Source organism: Bombina bombina, chromosome 5 (genome assembly GCF_027579735.1).
Source record: "Bombina bombina isolate aBomBom1 chromosome 5, aBomBom1.pri, whole genome shotgun sequence".
In the NCBI taxonomy this organism is placed as follows: Eukaryota; Metazoa; Chordata; class Amphibia; order Anura; family Bombinatoridae; genus Bombina; species Bombina bombina.
The window spans coordinates 893586963-893605135 of record NC_069503.1 but is presented as its reverse complement, the minus strand read 5'-3'; positions in this window follow the sequence as shown (position 1 = coordinate 893605135).

Sequence of the window (18173 nt, the reverse complement as noted above, 5' to 3'; positions counted from 1 at the left end):
GGAAGAAGATGGCTCCGCTCCGGAAGAAAGAAGATTGAAGATGCTGCTTGATAGAAGACTTCATCCCGATGATGGACTTCTGACTTCAGCCCGATGATGAATTTCTTCAGCCGCCGCTTGGATCCAGACTTCAGCCCGAGGATGGACGTCACTCTTCAGCCCCCCGCTTGGGCTTGGATCAACACTTCCGAGGCTTGGATCAAGACTTCCGAGGACAGATCGGTGAACCTGGCATGGTGAAGATAAGGTAGGAAGATCTTCAGGGGCTTAGTGTTAGGTTTATTTAAGGGGGGTTTGGGTTAGATTAGGGGTATGTGGGTGGTGGGTTGTAATGTTGGGGGGGGGTATTGTATGTGTTTTTTTTACAGGCAAAAGAGCTGAATTCTTTGGGGCATGCCCCGCAAAGGGCCCTGTTCAGGGCTGGTAAGGTAAAAGAGCTTTGAACTTTTTTAATTTAGAATAGGGTAGGGCATTTTTTAATTTTGGGGGGCTTTGTTATTTTATTAGGGGGCTTAGAGTAGGTGTAATTAGTTTAAAATTGTTGTAATATTTTTCTAATGTTTGTAGATATTTTTTTATTTTTTGTAACTTAGTTCTTTTTTATTTTTTGTACATTAGTTTATTTAATTGTATTTATTTGTAGATATTGTATTTAATTAATTTATTGATAGTGTAGTGTTAGGTTTAATTGTAGATAATTGTAGGTATTTTATTTAATACATTTATTGATAGTGTAGTGTAAGGTTTAATTGTAACTTAAGTTAGGATTTATTTTACAGGTAATTTTGTAATTATTTTAACTATTTTAGCTATTAAATAGTTCTTAACTATTTAATAGCTATTGTACCTGGTTAAAATAAATACAGAGTTACCTGTAAAATAAATATAAACCCTAAAATAGCTATAATATAATTATAATTTATATTGTAGCTATATTAGGGTTTATTTTACAGGTAAGTATTTAGCTTTAAATAGGAATAATTTATTTAATAAGAGTTAATTTATTTCGTTAGATTTAAATTATATTTAACTTAGGGGGTGTTAGTGTTAGGGTTAGACTTAGCTTTAGGGGTTAATCCATTTATTACAGTAGCGGCGAGATTCGGTCGGCAGATTAGGGGTTAAAAATTGAAGTTAGGTGTCGGCGATGTTAGGGAGGGCAGATTAGGGGTTAATACTATTTATTATAGGGTTATTGAGGCGGGAGTGAGGCGGATTAGGGGTTAATAACTTTATTATAGTAGCGGTGCGGTCCGCTCGGCAGATTAGGGGTTAATAAGTGTAGGCAGGTGGAGGCGACGTTGAGGGGGGCAGATTAGGGGTTAATAAATATAATATAGGGGTTGGCGGTGTTAGGCGCAGCAGATTAGGGGTACATAGCTATAATGTAGGTGGCAGCGGTGTACGGAGCGGCAGATTAAGGGTTAATAATAATATGCAGGGGTCAGCGATAGCGGGGGCGGCAGATTAGGGGTTAATAAATATAATATAGGGGTCGGCGGTGTTAGGGGCAGCAGATTAGGGGTTCATAGGGATAATGTAGGTGGCAGCGGTGTGTGGTCGGCAGATTAGGGGTTAAAGAATTTTAATAGAGTGGCGGCGATGTGGGGGGACCTCGGTTTAGGGGTACATAGGTAGTTTATGGGTGTTAGTGTACTTTAGAGCACAGTAGTTAAGAGCTTTATAATCCGGCGTTAGCCCAGAAAGCTCTTAACTACTGTTTTTTTTCTGCGGCTGGAGTTTTGTCGTTAGATTTCTAACGCTCACTTCAGCCACGACTCTAAATATCGGCGTTAGAAAGATCCAATTGAAAAGATAGGATACACAATTGACGTAAGGGGATCTGCGGTATGGAAAAGTCGCGGCTGGAAAGTGAGCGTTAGACCCTTTAATGACTGGCTCCAAATACCAGAGGGCGGTAAAAACCAGCGTTAGGAGCCTCTAACGCTGGTTTTGACGGCTACCGCCCAACTCTAAATCTAGCCGTTAGTGTTTTACTGTATTTATTCAGAATATTCGCAGTAGTCACAGTAGTAGTATTTTACAGGTATTACTAAAATATTTTAAAAATAATTAATTTTGCCCATCTCATTTTGTTAGCATCTGCTGTAACAATCAAACAAAAAGTAACATTTCTGCTTAATTTATAACAAGTTAAGGTCAGTATTTCAAATCATGTTATCTCAACGTTCCAAGGCATCACTGGGGACAGTTGGCAATAGGCAGAGTTTGGCTTTCATTATTATTTTATACACTAGGTCTAAAAATATGTCCAGCAACTTGCTATTTGCAGAAGGTTAGAATCATAATAAGCCATTTATGTTGGTAAAATGAATAACTTAAAGGAACACTGAACCCAAATTTTTTCTTTCATGATTCAGATAGAGCATGCAATTTTAAGCAATTTTCTAATTTACTCCTATTATCAAATTTTCTTCGTTCTCTTGCTATCTTTATTTGAAAAAGAAGACATCTAAGCTTTTTTTTCTTTTTAGAACTCTGGACAGCACTTTTTTATTGGTGGATGAATTTATCCACCAATCAGCGAGAACAACCCAGGTTGTTCACCAAAAATGGGCTGCCATCTAAACTTACATTCTTGCATTTCAAATAAAGATACCAAGAGAATGAAAAAAAATTGATAATAGGAGTAAATTAGAAAGTTTGCTTAAAATGGCATGCTCTATCTGAATCACGAAAGAAAAAAATTGGGTTCAGTGTCCCTTTAATGATTGATGAACTTATGTGTCCTAAACAGAGATATCCTTAAAATCTGAAATGTAAACGATATTTGAGAGGGAAATGCAGCTCTTCAATCACCTTGCGTAAGTCTAACTCATACGTGGCTTGTAGTTCTGTTATTGGTTAGCGCTGCCCCCTGGTGGAACAATTTTACATTCTTTTCTCAGTGAGGGTACTGCATCTTATTCGTTTTATTCTTATTATTCTTAATATTATTATCAGTTATTTGTAGAGCACCAGCAGATTCCACAGCTCTTAAAAATAATAATAAAATCATAATAATATTTATCATTATTATAATTATTATGAGGATTGTTAATATCATTCTCAGTTTTATCATACAGATTGGCAACATTATGGGCTTGTTTCCATTGAGCCATAATTCGGTTTGCGTGTGCTTGCAAACCAATAAATATGCTGTCAGATGCAACTTCGTTTATCGACTGTCTCCAAAGGCGCGTTATACCTCAATATCAGCAGCCGGAAAAAATCTTCTAATCCCATAGAAAGTAATAGAAGCCGTTAATCGATAAATTATACCAGGTTTCCAATGAAAGCGCAAACCGTTAATACACTGTCGGAGGCATTTGATACATTGAGAAATATTACACCTAGCTCAACTAGGTGTTAAAGAGGAAAATTGTGCTTTTGAGACCTATTTTCTATTGAAATTATATAACTTGCAAATAATGCAAGTGTTTTAATGTAGAAATAAATTGTTATAAGTAATATTTATTGTTGTCTCATGTATAGGAATAGTTGAACTTATATTCTAATAGAAATATCAGTATATATTTAAATATAATAATATATGCAATAATATTTCTATAGAATTCAAACTAGACCTATGCCTAGGGCAGCAATACATATTACTTATATTTATGAAGTGGTAAATATAATTATATTAAAACAGCATTTGATTATTGTTAAAAATATGTATTATAAATACAAAAAAAATAATTTTGCAGCATAAATATGTCAATATTGTTGCGAGATGTTAATCCCAATTTTATTTGAACTATGTAAGTATATTTAGCAGATAGAAGTATATTTGTTTTTTGCAGCTCAAATATAAGCCAATATTATTGCGAGTTGTTTATCCCAATCTTATTAGAAGCTATGTAAGTATATTTGGCAGACAGAAGCATATACAAATATGCCATGAAAGAGTGGACTTAAGTGGTTGGATGTGCACCAATACTTTTTGTTGTTTTGTAATTGTTTTGGTCACTTTGGTAGCACTCCCACAATATGTGTGTTAAGATTAAACAGTACTGTTGTGGTGTGCTTAACCAAAAAACCCCTTTGTTGTATCTCTTAAATATGGAGCTGACCAACTCCCTCCCCTTTGGTTAATGCACGCCACCCAGCCCAGGTGTGTTCCAGATAAATATACTCAATAAGCTAGAAAGCTTCACACTGTGTAGACATGACTTGCTGCAGTGTGGAAACTGGTTAGAGTAGGACCAGTCTTTGTGGGACACCTTGTAAGTGGTGACTGGCTTAGCAGAATATGATCATATTGTGTGACTAAGATCCCATTTCATTTAAAGGCATTTTTTACAGCAAAAAAAAAAAAAAGTGCAGCATAAATATAAGTCAATATTGTTGCGAGATGTTAATCCCAATTTTATTTGAACTATGTAGGTATATTTAGCAGATAGAAGTATATTTGTTTTTTGCAGCTCCAATATAAGCCAATATTATTGCGAGATGTTTATCCCAATCTTATTAGAAGCTATGTAAGTATATTTGGCAGACAGAAGCATATACAAATATGCCATGAACGAGTGGACTTAAGTGGTTGGATGTGCACCAATACTTTTTGTTGTTTTGTAATTGTTTTGGTCACTTTGGTAGCACTCCCACAATATGTGTGTTAAGATTAAACAGTCCTTTTGTGGTGTGCTTAACAAAAAAAAACCTTTGTTGTATCTCTTAAATAGGGAGCTGACCAACTCCCTCCCCTTTGGTTAATGCATGCCACCCAGCCCAGGTGTGTTCCAGATAAATATACTTAATAAGCTAGAAAGCTTCACACTGTGTAGACATGACTTGCTGCAGTGTGGAAACTGGTTAGTGTTAGGAGTGGACCAGCCTAATATGGGACACCTTGTAAGTGGTGACTGGCTTAGCAGAATATGATCATATTGTGTGACTAAGATCCCATTTCATTTAAAGGCATTTTTTACAGCAAAAAAAAAAATTTGCAGCATAAATATAAGTCAATATTGTTGCGAGATGTTAATCCCAATTTTATTTGAACTATGTAAGTATATTTAGCAGATAGAAGTATATTTGTTTTTTGCAGCTCAAATATAAGCCAATATTATTGCGAGATGTTTATCCCAACCTTATTAGAAGCTTTGTAAGTATATTTGGCAGACAGAAGCATATACAAATATGTCATGAAAGAGTGGACTTAAGTAGTTGGATGTGCACCAATACTTTTTGATGTATTGTAATTGTTTTGGTCACTTTAGTAGCACTCCCACAATATGTGTGTTAAGATTAAACAGTCCTTTTGTGGTGTGCTTAACCAAAAAACCCCTTTGTTGTATCTCTTAAATAGGAAGCTGACCAAATCCCTCCCCTTTGGTTAATGCATGCCACCCAGCCCAGGTGTGTTCCAGATAAATATACTTAATAAGCTAGAAAGCTTCACACTGTGTAGACATGACTTGCTGCAGTGGGAAAACTGGTTAGTGTTAGGACCGGTCTAATATGGGACACCTTGTAAGTGGTGACTGGCTTAGCAGAATATGATCATATTGTGTGACTAAGATCCCATTTAATTTAAAGGCATTTTTTACACCAAAAAAATAAAAAAAAATTGCAGCATAAATATAAGTCAATATTGTTGCGAGATGTTAATCCCAATTTTATTTGAACTATGTAAGTATATTTAGCAGATAGAAGTATATTTGTTTTTTGCAGCTAAAATATAAGCCAATATTATTGCGAGATGTTTATCCCAATCTTATTAGAAGCTTTGTAAGTATATTTGGCAGACAGAAGCATATACAAATATGCCATGAAAGAGTGGACTTAAGTGGTTGGATGTGCACCAATACTTTTTGTTGTTTTGTACTCGTTTCCATTGAGCCATAATTCGGTTTGCGTGTGCTTGCAAACCGATAAATATGCTGTCAGAGGCAACTTCGTTTATCGACTGTCTCCAAATACCTTAATGTCGGCAGCCGGAAAAAATCTTCTCATCCCATAGAAAGTAATAGAAGCCGTTAATCGGTAAATTATACCAGGTTTCCAATGAAAGCGCAAACCGTTAATACACTGTCGGAGGCTGTTGATACATTGAGAAATATTACATTCAGCTCAACTAGGTGTAAAAGAGGAAAGTTGTGCTTTTTGAGACCTATTTTCTATTGAAATTATATAACTTGCAAATAATGCAAGTGTTTTAATGTAGAAATAAATTGTTATAAGTAATATTTATTGTTGTCTCATGTATAGGAATAGTTGAACTTATATTCTAATAGAAATATCAGTATATTTAAATATAATAATATATTCAATAATATTTCTACAGAATTCAAACTAGGCCTATGCCTAGGGCAGCAATACATATTAATTATATTTATGAAGTGGTAAATATAATTATATTAAAACATAGCATTTGATTATTGTTAAAAATATGTATTATAAATAAGTGTATCTTTATTTTTCTTGAGAGGTGATCACAGGTAAGGAGCACGGACGTTAAACGTAAATTCGATAGCGTAAGGTCGGGTTACCTTAGCAACTAATTGATTTAAAAAAAAAACTAAAGCAGATGGAAGCGCTAACACAGCGTTAACTTACAGCTACACAAAAAGAGCGACTGCACGCAATGCACACAATATTTCAATGGAAACCTAGTACTAAAATGGAGCCGTAAATTACTTTTAGCTGTCGGCCACTTCGGTAGCTTACGGCTCCATTTTTAACGACTTAATGGAAGTGAGCCCTTTATTTTTCTAGAATTGACACTTGTCTTTTTATTTGTTTACTAATAAGAAACTCAAGGAAATTGATATTTGCAGTTGCTAAAAAGGCAAGAAAAAAGATTTTAGGACAAAGAGTTTAGCAATTATTTTGTAAGTAAGTTTGCTTTCTTTAAATTTTGCTGGTGCATTCATTCCAATATTCGTTTAAAATAAACGAAAATCCTTTTTTCATTACGAATGTGCATTTGTAACAAAACAAATTTAAATTCAGTGTAGTGAATGCCTGAGGTTCACATAAGGCTATTATTAATATCTATTATTTAATAAGTAAAGCCAGATTTAGTAGCAATGGGTTTGAGTTGGGGTACACAATGACACATTAATTGTAAAGCTATATAAACAGACTATGGGGTACATTTATCATAGTGCTAGTGGACATGATACAATGTAGCGCAGGGGTGGGCAAGAGGTAGATTGTGGTCTTCCAGTGGACCGCGAGTGAATTTTGAGGTGACCGCCTGGAAGATTTCAAAAGTCTGCATAAGAAGAGAAACATTTCTCACACATCTAGATTATGAGTGAAGAGCCTCGTCAAAAAGAAAAGAGGAAAACAGGCACAACACCTCTAAGTGCAATATGTATGTAAAAACAAAACATTTATTAACACATCTACAGTTGAAAACTCACAAGGATGACCTCAACATAAATGAGGTATGATAAGAGCGCTTGGGAACCATCCAGGTCTCTCAGACAAATTCACTTTGTGTCCGATCAGCTGCAAACCAGGTGCATCGATAGCGTGTCCAGATATTATACACACCAAACAAATGTGCTAGCTGTTCCCAGGGTCACAATACACCATACATTATATCCAGTTCGTAAGGTTTGGGCACTTGAAGTAATAAAAGTTAAAAGTTAACAGTTAAAAGGAACACGCCACTGAACTCAGCCGCATACAAGCAATTGAAGCCGGCAACTTGCATCAGCTGTTAGTGGTAGCGTGTCAATGGTGGGCGTGGCCTTACGCGTTTCGTAGGGGTACTCCCTACTTCGTCAGAGGCTGCCCACTTGTTCCACCATTTGATCTTTTATGCGTGTGTTACCATGATGCTCCTCCTCCACAGGTACGTTAAACCAAAACAGAGACTGGAAGCGGATCCTTCGTAAAACTCCACTGCTCTGCACTTGCCGTTAAGGAATACCAATTGTAGCTGCACTGAGTTTACAGCTCCCATACAATTTCTGCATATTATGTGTACAGATTATTAACACACAAACTAATACAAAGATAATAATAATAATAATCAACCTTATCTATATTGTTTTTAAACATACTCGGCCATAATATTAAAAAACGTACCTAAAATGTATGAACGTCGCTATTTAAATTCATGCAATTAAACATTAAAAACAATTAGATTACCTATACAATGTGCACCAAATGTATTTTAAAAATCAAAGAAAACACTAAAACTATGACCTTAAAAATATATACATATAAAGGGCACTATTCCGTGTCATCATAATTCAAATTGATATGTCCATAAAATCATTAACAATCAATATTTTTTATAAAAAAATACATATCTTTATTCTTTATATAGAAAAATTCAATCGATATTTCCTGTGTATATTAAACTCCCACTCAAAAAGTCTATTAGATTCAATTTAACACTTTGCTTAAAAAATGTGATAAAAATAATCATCTATAGAGACCCCAGATGACTAGTGCTCCTTACAGCTTGGAATTGGGTTTCTGTTGCAACCTATGTATGTATACCTCATAGTAATTATTCACTTCATAAAAATGTATACCGATTGGAGGCTAATGTCAACTAAGCGCACAATAATATCACAAGTACTAACTAATGTGAAAACATATGTATGTACAGTGTATCTATGTGTCAAGAATCTGATGTTGCATATCAAATTCGTGAATCAGCTGATCCTCAAAAAATTGCAGCATAATCACTTCAAACTGCCAACATATAAGTCATAATACAACACCACTGTGAGACATCAAAGTATGCCTGAATACAGAAGAAAAAAAAATAAAAAACACAATATGCACATTATTAAACACATAAAGTCATTTCTGTTTCATCACAGAGGAATCCGACCAAATGAAAATAAACTTAACCTCACTTTTTCAATTTTAGGACAACATAAAATATAAATTTTTAGGACAACATAAAATAAAACATAAAAGTGCTGACGTATAAAAAGGACAAATGCACAATCTAAATTATTGAGAAATATGCAAGTATTAATATCCATCAGCAAACTAAACATTCCATACGTCAGTATACAAAATATCTAAAAAAAAAATATTAGTTTGAACTCTGAATAGGCATAAAACTTATTCCATGAGGCACCAACAGTCAGAGAAATCTTCATAAACATCTAATAAAAATGTTGTGGAAAAAGAAAATCAAAATTTAAAATTATTAGGAGGCCAAAAAAGAATAAAAAAGCTAATGCAAAATGAGATATAGGGATATATGCAGTATTTTACGAGATAAACTGCGCAAAACACTCTGGACACGCTCACATGTGCCAGAGTGTATCTTGTGGGGAAAAGGAGAAAGGGAAGGAGGGGCAAAGTATGATATATTGTGTATAACTAAATGAATTAACACCAACTAATATATCCAATATGTGGATGCAATCTTTCTACTTATTGACAAAGTTAGGTCTAAATATTATAATTAGTGGATGGACTGTAAGCTTGGGAACATGAAATTAGTGCTATTTAATATTTAGTAATATAAGTATCACTAACTAGAATTTTACTGTGAAGGAAACCGCTAAGAGGTGTTCAAGTATAATCTACTCGGCCCCGAGGGGGGGGGAGGGGGAATGGAATGGGAATGGGGGGAGAGGGGGAACGGAGGTCATAATGAAAACTTAACAAGAGCTTTTCTTTCTACAAATGCTTAAGGGAACAGTGGCATTGGTAGTCATATCTAACCCAATGATTGTAATAAGTAGGCTTCATCTTATAGTTGCAGTCTCCATAACGTACCTCCACTATACCTAAAGCAGTGATAGAAGTGCATTTATGATAAGCTGTCTCTGTTAACGGGATAGCCCCTGTCAAAGATATACATAGCTAGCAGCATGAAATAATAGCATTAATATTCATAAAGAACACCAAGCAGTTATACTAATAACAGTGCAACCTGTCATTCAGGCATGGGCCCTATACCCGGGAACAGGTGCACTTTGTAGACAAATAAGTATCTGCTGATATTAGATTGGGCGCTACAAATAGAACATACAACTGGAGGTGTAGTCTATGATGGTACACTAAAGAGACAACTTAATGAGGAAAAGGTTAAGAGCACAAGGAAGCTCCCGCGTGGTGCAATACGCTGTTGAAGTAACTGAAGTTATAACTATACAATAGTGGGGTCTAAACCCCTTAGTCTAGAGTAGTAAGTATTGTAAAGCAGCTACAGTACTTTCAATATAGGCACCTCTCTCATTGTCTTGTAGGCACATAAAGCACATTTTAGAGATAGAATAAATCTTGCGCACATATATTATTAGATCATAATAGGCTTAAATATAACCATGCACCCTTATAAAATACAAAAGTACACTAAACAGTAAGTTAACTGCCACATTTACCTAAACAGCAAAATAGCAAAGTGGTTAAGAGGTTTATAGGGATTTAAGTGTAGTGAACAGCAAAACCTAGATGAACATGAATGACAGTCCATGGTGGCAATCGTTCCTATAGTTTATTAATTCACTCCAGTACGGCTGCATTTATGGGCATTCCATGTTAACACAATGGGGTAGCAGCAAAAATAAAAACAATGTCCAGTGTGCTCAAGTTTTTGCGATATTCTAGGTACGCTAAAAGAGTGTTGTCTTACCCCACACCAACTCTCCACATCTTAAATCCCATATTAGCAGTAGGCTAGACAATTCTATACAGAGGAATGTAGCATAAACATCCATGTGGCTTGGACGGTACAGGACAAAATCAAGCTGTGAGAAGTCTCAGAGAGAGCACCAGGGTGGCCCCTCAACAGCGGAACATCACGCCGCCCTACCCCACTCCTGATCTGGCAACAGGTAGAGAAGGAAGTTTATCTTCAGGCAAAGTCGAGCCACGCAGTGCTGCCGCTTCTCCCCTCAACTTTGTTAATTACCGGCTTTCTTTGGGCATCCAGACTCTGTACGGTTGTAATAACCCGCTCCTCCTTGTAGACCTTGAATACTGGTCCCGCAGCGATCGGCCGCCTCACCGCAGGACTCAGCACAATAGCCTCCGATACTGCCCCTGCATGTCGTCGCTTTTTGGGTCTAGCTTGGGCTGCCATCAGAGGTAGTTGACCCGCTGCTCTGCTTGCCTGCTTTTCGGAGCTGTTAGCTGTTATAGTGCTAGGTCTTGGGGTAGTCACATTCTGCATAGGTCCCCACGGATCGCTCTGCTGTGCTATTGGATGCTCACAAAAAAAGGAACGTACTGTTGCTGACAACTCTTCCTCCATCCTATTAAAATGTGCAGCTATAACTTTCTCAATAAGTTCATAAATTTGTGCCGCCATGGTAGATTTATCCAGGTGTTTAAGCCGTCAAAAAAAAACCCAGTGTTCATGCTTCCAACTAGTATCTCCTCGATAATGGCGGCTAAAGACGCCAGCCGTGTGGGCCTCTTAGAATTTCAAAACCCGGTTCCAAGCACAATACAAGTTCAAGAGTCACTCTTAACCCTCAAAAAGTGAGACTGCCGCAATATACATAAGGTTCATATACCTTGATGCCATCCAAGTCCAGTTTTAGGCTCTGAAAAGTCCCACAAAGTCAGGAGCTCTGCAAGTGTGCGACCTGCCATGTTGATAGTTAGCTCCGCCCCATCAGAGGCCCTTTTAAACAGGGTCTTATATAGGGTCCTATTCATCAACCAAGAAGGCGGCCAGATCGATCTCCCTGTTCATTCTCTTTGGTTCCAGAGACCCCAGAGTTCTGATCCAGAAGGTCTCTCTCTGTCGTAGAGTTAGGAGTCTATTACCCCCTCTTATCTCCAGTTTTACTCTTTCAATGGCCTTAGCCCTAAGGCTACTTGGATCTTTATTATGCACTTCACAGAAGTGGGCTGAGACCCCATGGGTCAAGACCCCCTTTTCTATGTTAACTATATGCTCTCTTAGGCGGGTCTTAAAACTCCTCTTAGTCCTACCTATGTAAATCTTCCCGCACGAGCAAGAGAGATGGTACACAACATATGTGCTTTTACAGTTTATACATTACCTGATTGGATACATTTTATTGTCTCTTAAGGATCTAAATCCTGAATGATCTTTATCTATATGTAGACAACTCAAACAGTTCTTTCTCCCACATCTGTAAAAACCAGTTGATTTCATTTGTAACCAATCCTTTTGTTTCACATTGTCTCTCAATTTGCTTGGTGCGAGAATATTATGCAAATTCTGGCTTTTTTTAAAAACTATTTGTGGTCTGTCTCTGAGGACCGGATCCTGTAACAGGATGGGCCAATGTTTTTTGAAGCTATTCTCAATCTGTCTAGATGCTCTGTTGAATTTAGTTATAAATAGTGGTTGATTTCTAAGGGTTTTGTTGTTATTTTGAGATCCTTTGGTTTTCGGGACGAGTAACGATTGTCTGTCCAAATTTTTTGTTCTCACATATGCTCTTTGTACCAGTGTTGGATCATAACCCTTACTAAGAAATCTCTTTTTAATTATTTTTTATTCTTTCTCAAAAACTGCAAGATCCGTACAATTCCTTCTGACCATTTGGAATTGACCAAAGGGAATGTTCTGGATCCACTTATGATGGTGTCCACTGGAGGCATGCAAATATGCATTGGTATCAGTATCTTTCCTAAATAGACCACTGATGATCTGATCCCCTCTATGGGTCAATGTGAGATCAAGGAATGTAATTTGATCCGCATGATGAGTCTCAGTGAAACTCAAATTAAGAAGGTTACGATTTGCATATGTAACAAATTCTTGAATCTCATTTGCATCTCCACTCCAAATTATGAGGATATCGTCGATAAAACAAAACCACCTCACCATTCTATTTGAAAATGGATGGTCGGTAAAAATGTACATATCCTCCCACCACCCCATATATAAATTCGCGAAACTTGGGGCGAATTTCGTCCCCATCGCGGTCCCGGTGGTTTGGAGGTAAAATTCATTTTCAAATAAGAAATAATTCTTTTTTTAAATAAAATCAATACTTTTTAAAACAAATTCTCTCTGTGTTATCTCTATATAGCCTGTTTTTCTAAAATAATATTAAACAGCTGATTTACCCAGATCATGCGGCATACATGTGTATAGATATGAAACGTCTAGTGTGACCCACATGTATTCCTCCTTCCATGTACACCTAGTGAGTTGATTAATGATATCCATAGAATCCCTGATATATGATCGGCGACAAGGGACCATAGGACCCAATATCATATCCACATACTGTGATAGTTTCGTGGTTAATGACCCAATCCCGGATACAATTGGGTGTCCGGGTGGGTCCACTAAGCTTTTGTGAATTTTAGGAAGGTGGTAGAATACCGCAATTTTCGGTTCGACCACCTTCAGGAATTCAAATTCAGACTTGTTGAGTATACCTTGTTCCTTTGCACAATAAATCAAATTATCATACTGATCCATAAATCCCTTAGTGGGGTTAGATTTAAGTTTGACATACATGCTGGTATCCCCTAATAAATGGTAAGCTTCTCTAAGATAATTATCCTTATCTTGCATTACTACTCCTCCTCCCTTATCGGCACTACGGATCACTATTGAGTGATCACTTTTTAGATCAGCTAGAGCCTTTCTCTCGATCTTACTTAAATTAAGTTTAACATATGTGTCTTTGTTACTACTACAGATTTGTTCAAGGTCCTTCATAACCAGTTTATTAAAGACTGGTATTAAGTTTCCCTGAGCAAAGAGGGGAAAAAAGTAGAATTTGGTTTGAGGGCTGTGTGATTAACTTTTAGGTCTCTTGCTTCCACATCTAATTCCTCCAGAATTTGTACAATATTTTGGTTAGGCTCTTCTGAATTAATACCTTCATTACCACTTTCTGGGATAGGGTAAGGATCTAATATGAGGGATTCATCACAATTAACTGATGTTATATTCTCAACATCAGGCGATACTTCCCTTGGATTTTTATTTCTATTCACATGGAACCTTTTTAAGGTAAGTTTCCTTGTAAATTTCTCTAGATCTATAAATAGATCAAAATCACTGGGTCTAGCCGTGGGTGCGAATGAAAGTCCTTTCTCTAGGACACTAATTTCCGCATTGTTTAGTGTTTTATTACTTATATTAAAAATCTTTTGGCCATGTTCTTCAATCATTGCCAATCTCTCTCTTTTAATCTTTTTGAGTTGGAGTCCCACACCTCCTCTGCATCCTCTTCTCTTGCTCCTCTTTTGGGATTTCTCCCCATGGGGGAGTTGCACACCCCTAAAAAAGACGGCGAGGGGGGACCGTGTTGTATTCCTCGATTGGGTTTAAAATAGTTTCCTGTATTTCTGTGTTGATTACCCTCACCCAAGTTCTGCCAATTTGGAACTTTGGGTCTAGCACCCATATTCCCATATGATGCTTCCTCATACATATTTTTATTTTTATTTCTATTCTTATTAGGGTGTTGATATACCCTCATCTGATGTGCTTCCTGTGCATCTTGTCTATTATTCACCCTATTGTGTTCATGATCTCTATATGAATTTCTCCTTGTCCCTACCTCATATTAAGGGGTACCTTGGTTCGTAGTTTGAAAGTGTTGTGGATGATAATTACTATTGTTGGTATTCTTACTTTTATTTTTATGTTTATTTATGTGTGTATGGTCATTAGTTATACCAGTTGGATTAGAATTTCCTTTCTTAGTTTGTTTGTTTGAACTCTTGTTTTTGTTAGAGTTAAACCTAGGTTGCCCATTAATGTAAAATTTATTCGACTTACTTACTTCGTCATCAATTTGACTGACTTCTGGTTGTTGAATAGATTCTTCTGGAGTTGTGTTGGCTAATAGAAACGCATTTTAAGTTTCTTTTTCTTTATTTTAATAATTTCTGCCTCAAATGCTGCAATGGATTGTCTATTCCTCTCATCTAGATCTTTTAGGTGTTCATTGATACCACATTTATCTAATTCCCCTTCAATCTCATTAATTTGTTCTGTCAGCATTTTTACTTTTTTGTCCCTTTTCTTAATGGCAATATTGATCAGTTTAGTAGAACACTCACCCAGAGCTTCCTCCCATTCCGTGTGCAATTCTACCTCATCTAATTCAAAAATGCAGGTTTTTGACATTTTGAGCCCATCAGGTTGTTTCCCTTATAAATTTCCAAAGCTATCATGTCATACCAGTGTCTCACTTGCATCTTAGAGAGTTTTTCTAGTTTTTTAAAAAGAAACTCTGGATTTAAAGATTCACTAGAATCACTCTCAAAATTGGTAGACAGGATCCTGCTCCTATTAGTGATACTAAAATATTTACCATACTTGGCCATGTAAATATAAACTGTAAAAGCACATATGTTGTGTACCATCTCTCTTGCTCGTGTGGGAGGATTTACATAGGTAGGACTAAGAGGAGTTTTAAGACCCGCCTAAGAGAGCATATAGTTAACAAAGAAAAGAGGGTCTTGACCCATGGGGTCTCAGCCCACTTCTGTGAAGTGCATAATAAAGATCCAAGTAGCCTTAGGGCTAAGGCCATTGAAAGAGTAAAACTGGAGATAAGAGGGGGTAATAGACTCCTAACTCTACAACAGAGAGAGACCTTCTGGATCAGAACTCTGGGGTCTCTGGAACCAAAGGGAATGAACAGGGAGATCGATCTGGCCGCCTTCTTGGTTGATGAATAGGACCCTATATAAGACCCTGTTTAAAAGGGCCTCTGATGAACTTATATGTTGGCAGTTTGAAGTGATTATGCTGCAATTTTTTGAGGATCAGCTGATTCATGAATTTGAAATGCAACATCTGATTCTTGACACATAGATACACTGTACATACATATGTTTTTACATTAGTTAGTACTTGTGATATTATTGTGCGCTTAGCTGACATTAGCCTCCAATCGGTATACATTTTTATGAAGTGAATAATTACTATGAGGTATACATACATAGGTTGCAACAGAAACCCAATTCCAAGCTGTAAGGAGCACTAGTCATCTGGGGTCTCTATAGATGATTATTTTTATCAAATTTTTTAAGCAAAGTGTTAAATTGAATCTAATAGACTTTTTGAGTGGGAGTTTAATATACACAGGAAATATCGATTGAATTTTTCTATATAAAGATATGTATTTTTCTATAAAAATATTGATTGTTAATGATTTTATGGACATATCAATTTGAATTATGATGACACGGAATAGTGCCCTTTATATGTATATATTTTTAAGGTCATAGTTTTAGTGTTTTCTTTGATTTTTAAAATACATTTGGTGCACATTGTATAGGTAATCTAATTGTTTTTAATGTTTAATTGTATGAATTTAAATAGCGACGTTCATACATTTTAGGTGTTTTTTTAATATTATGGCCGAGTATGTTTAAAAACAATATAGATAAGGTTGATTATTATTATTATTATCTTTGTATTAGTTTGTGTTTTAATAATCTGTACACATAATATGCAGAAATTGTATGGGAGCTGTAAACTCAGTGCAGCTACAATTGGTATTCCTTAACCGCAAGTGCAGAGCAGTGGAGTTTTACGAAGGATCCGCTTCCAGTCTCTGTTTTGGTTTAATGTACCTGTGGAGGAGGAGCATCATGGTAACACACGCATAAAAGATCAAATGGTGGAACAAGTGGGCAGCCTCTGACGAAGTAGGGAGTACCCCTACGAAATGCGTAAGGCCACGCCCACCATTGACACGCTACCACTAACAGCTGATGCAAGTTGCCGGCTTAAATTGTTTGCATGCGGCTGAGGTCAGTGGCGTGTTCCTTTTAACTGTTAACTTTTAACTTTTATTACTTCAAGTGCCCATACCTTACGAACTGGATATAATGTATGGTGTATAGTGACCCTGGGAACAGCTAGCACATTTGTTTGGTGTGTATAATATCTGGACACACTATTGATGCACCTGGTTTGCAGCTGATTGGACACAAAGTGAATTTGTCTGAGAGACCTGGATGGTTCCCAAGCACTTTTATCATACCTCATTTATGTTGAGGTCATCCTTGTGAGTTTTCAACTGTAGATGTGTTAATAAATGTTTTGTTTTTACATACATATTGCACTAAGAGGTATTGTGCCTGTTTTCCTCTTTTCTTTTTGATACAGTTCATATCCGGTGTTCAGAGCCGTGACAGGTGTATGGCAGCAACCCAGGCTCTAGTGCAGCATTGACACCTACTCTCCATATATCCTTTTTTCAGTCATCTCAGTGGGGCGCTCCAAATTGTATTTTATCTGAAGAGCCTTGTCACTGTAGATATATGAGAAATGCTTCTCTTATGCAGACTTTTGAATCTGGCTATGAGTCTATGACGGCGGTATATGTACTTCAGCATGTGGGACGCGGCTGTAGCTGAATTCACTGCCCAGCTTTGGTTACTCCCTGTCCCAAACTCTCCTACTTTTTGTCTCAAGAGCTTTCAGTCCATAATACAGACTCTTCATGCTCCAGGCTGAGATGCTGCTCGGTTTCTCTGGGTTTGGCAGTTCCAGGTCCTGCTCTGTCTGATATTCTGCTGCTACTTTCTAGTTCTGTCCTCTGTTACTTGTCACCAGGTTTTGCTGGGTGAATGGTCTGGTAGTGTTTTTTTTCACCAGGGTCTGTTACTCCCCCTCAGGTATTTTACTTACTCTGTACCAGGCTTTGATGCTGCTCTGATACTTTCTCTGACACACTAATATTAGCTATACTCTGTGCTAGTTTCTGCAGCTTTCTGTCCCCAGAATTTGTTGTCACCAGGTCAGTGCTGTTGCTGCTATACCAGTCTCTGGTTGCTGTGTAAGGGGGTACAGAGCCGGCAGGTCCTGCTGCTGTCACTGTCCCAACTATTTGCAATAGTCTTCAGCTAGTAGCGGACGGATGGAGAGCAGCCAACAGGACCTGCCCCTTATAAACCTGACATGGCGTCCAGCCAATAAAATTAATTTGTAGAATTATTGTGAGTACCAAATTAGGTTTCAATGTACAACAGGTTGTCATGTTATTGTTTTTTTTTTTCTTTTTCTGTATTATGTATAATCCAATAAAAAAAAATTTTTTAAAAAAAAATGTAATTTGTAGAATGAGTCTGTCTATGATTGGCTGAGAATAGTTCATTGTCATTGTTGTACCTGAGCTGTGGGTTCCCCATGTGTTCCAGGCTTGACTACTCTGCTAGCCCTAGACTCGAGCCATCTTGATTGTGCAGTACACAGATAAGGTTGCTTGATGGTCCCGGCATGACGTAAAGAGAGAGCTCTCACAGTAAGTAAAGAGTGCGACTGT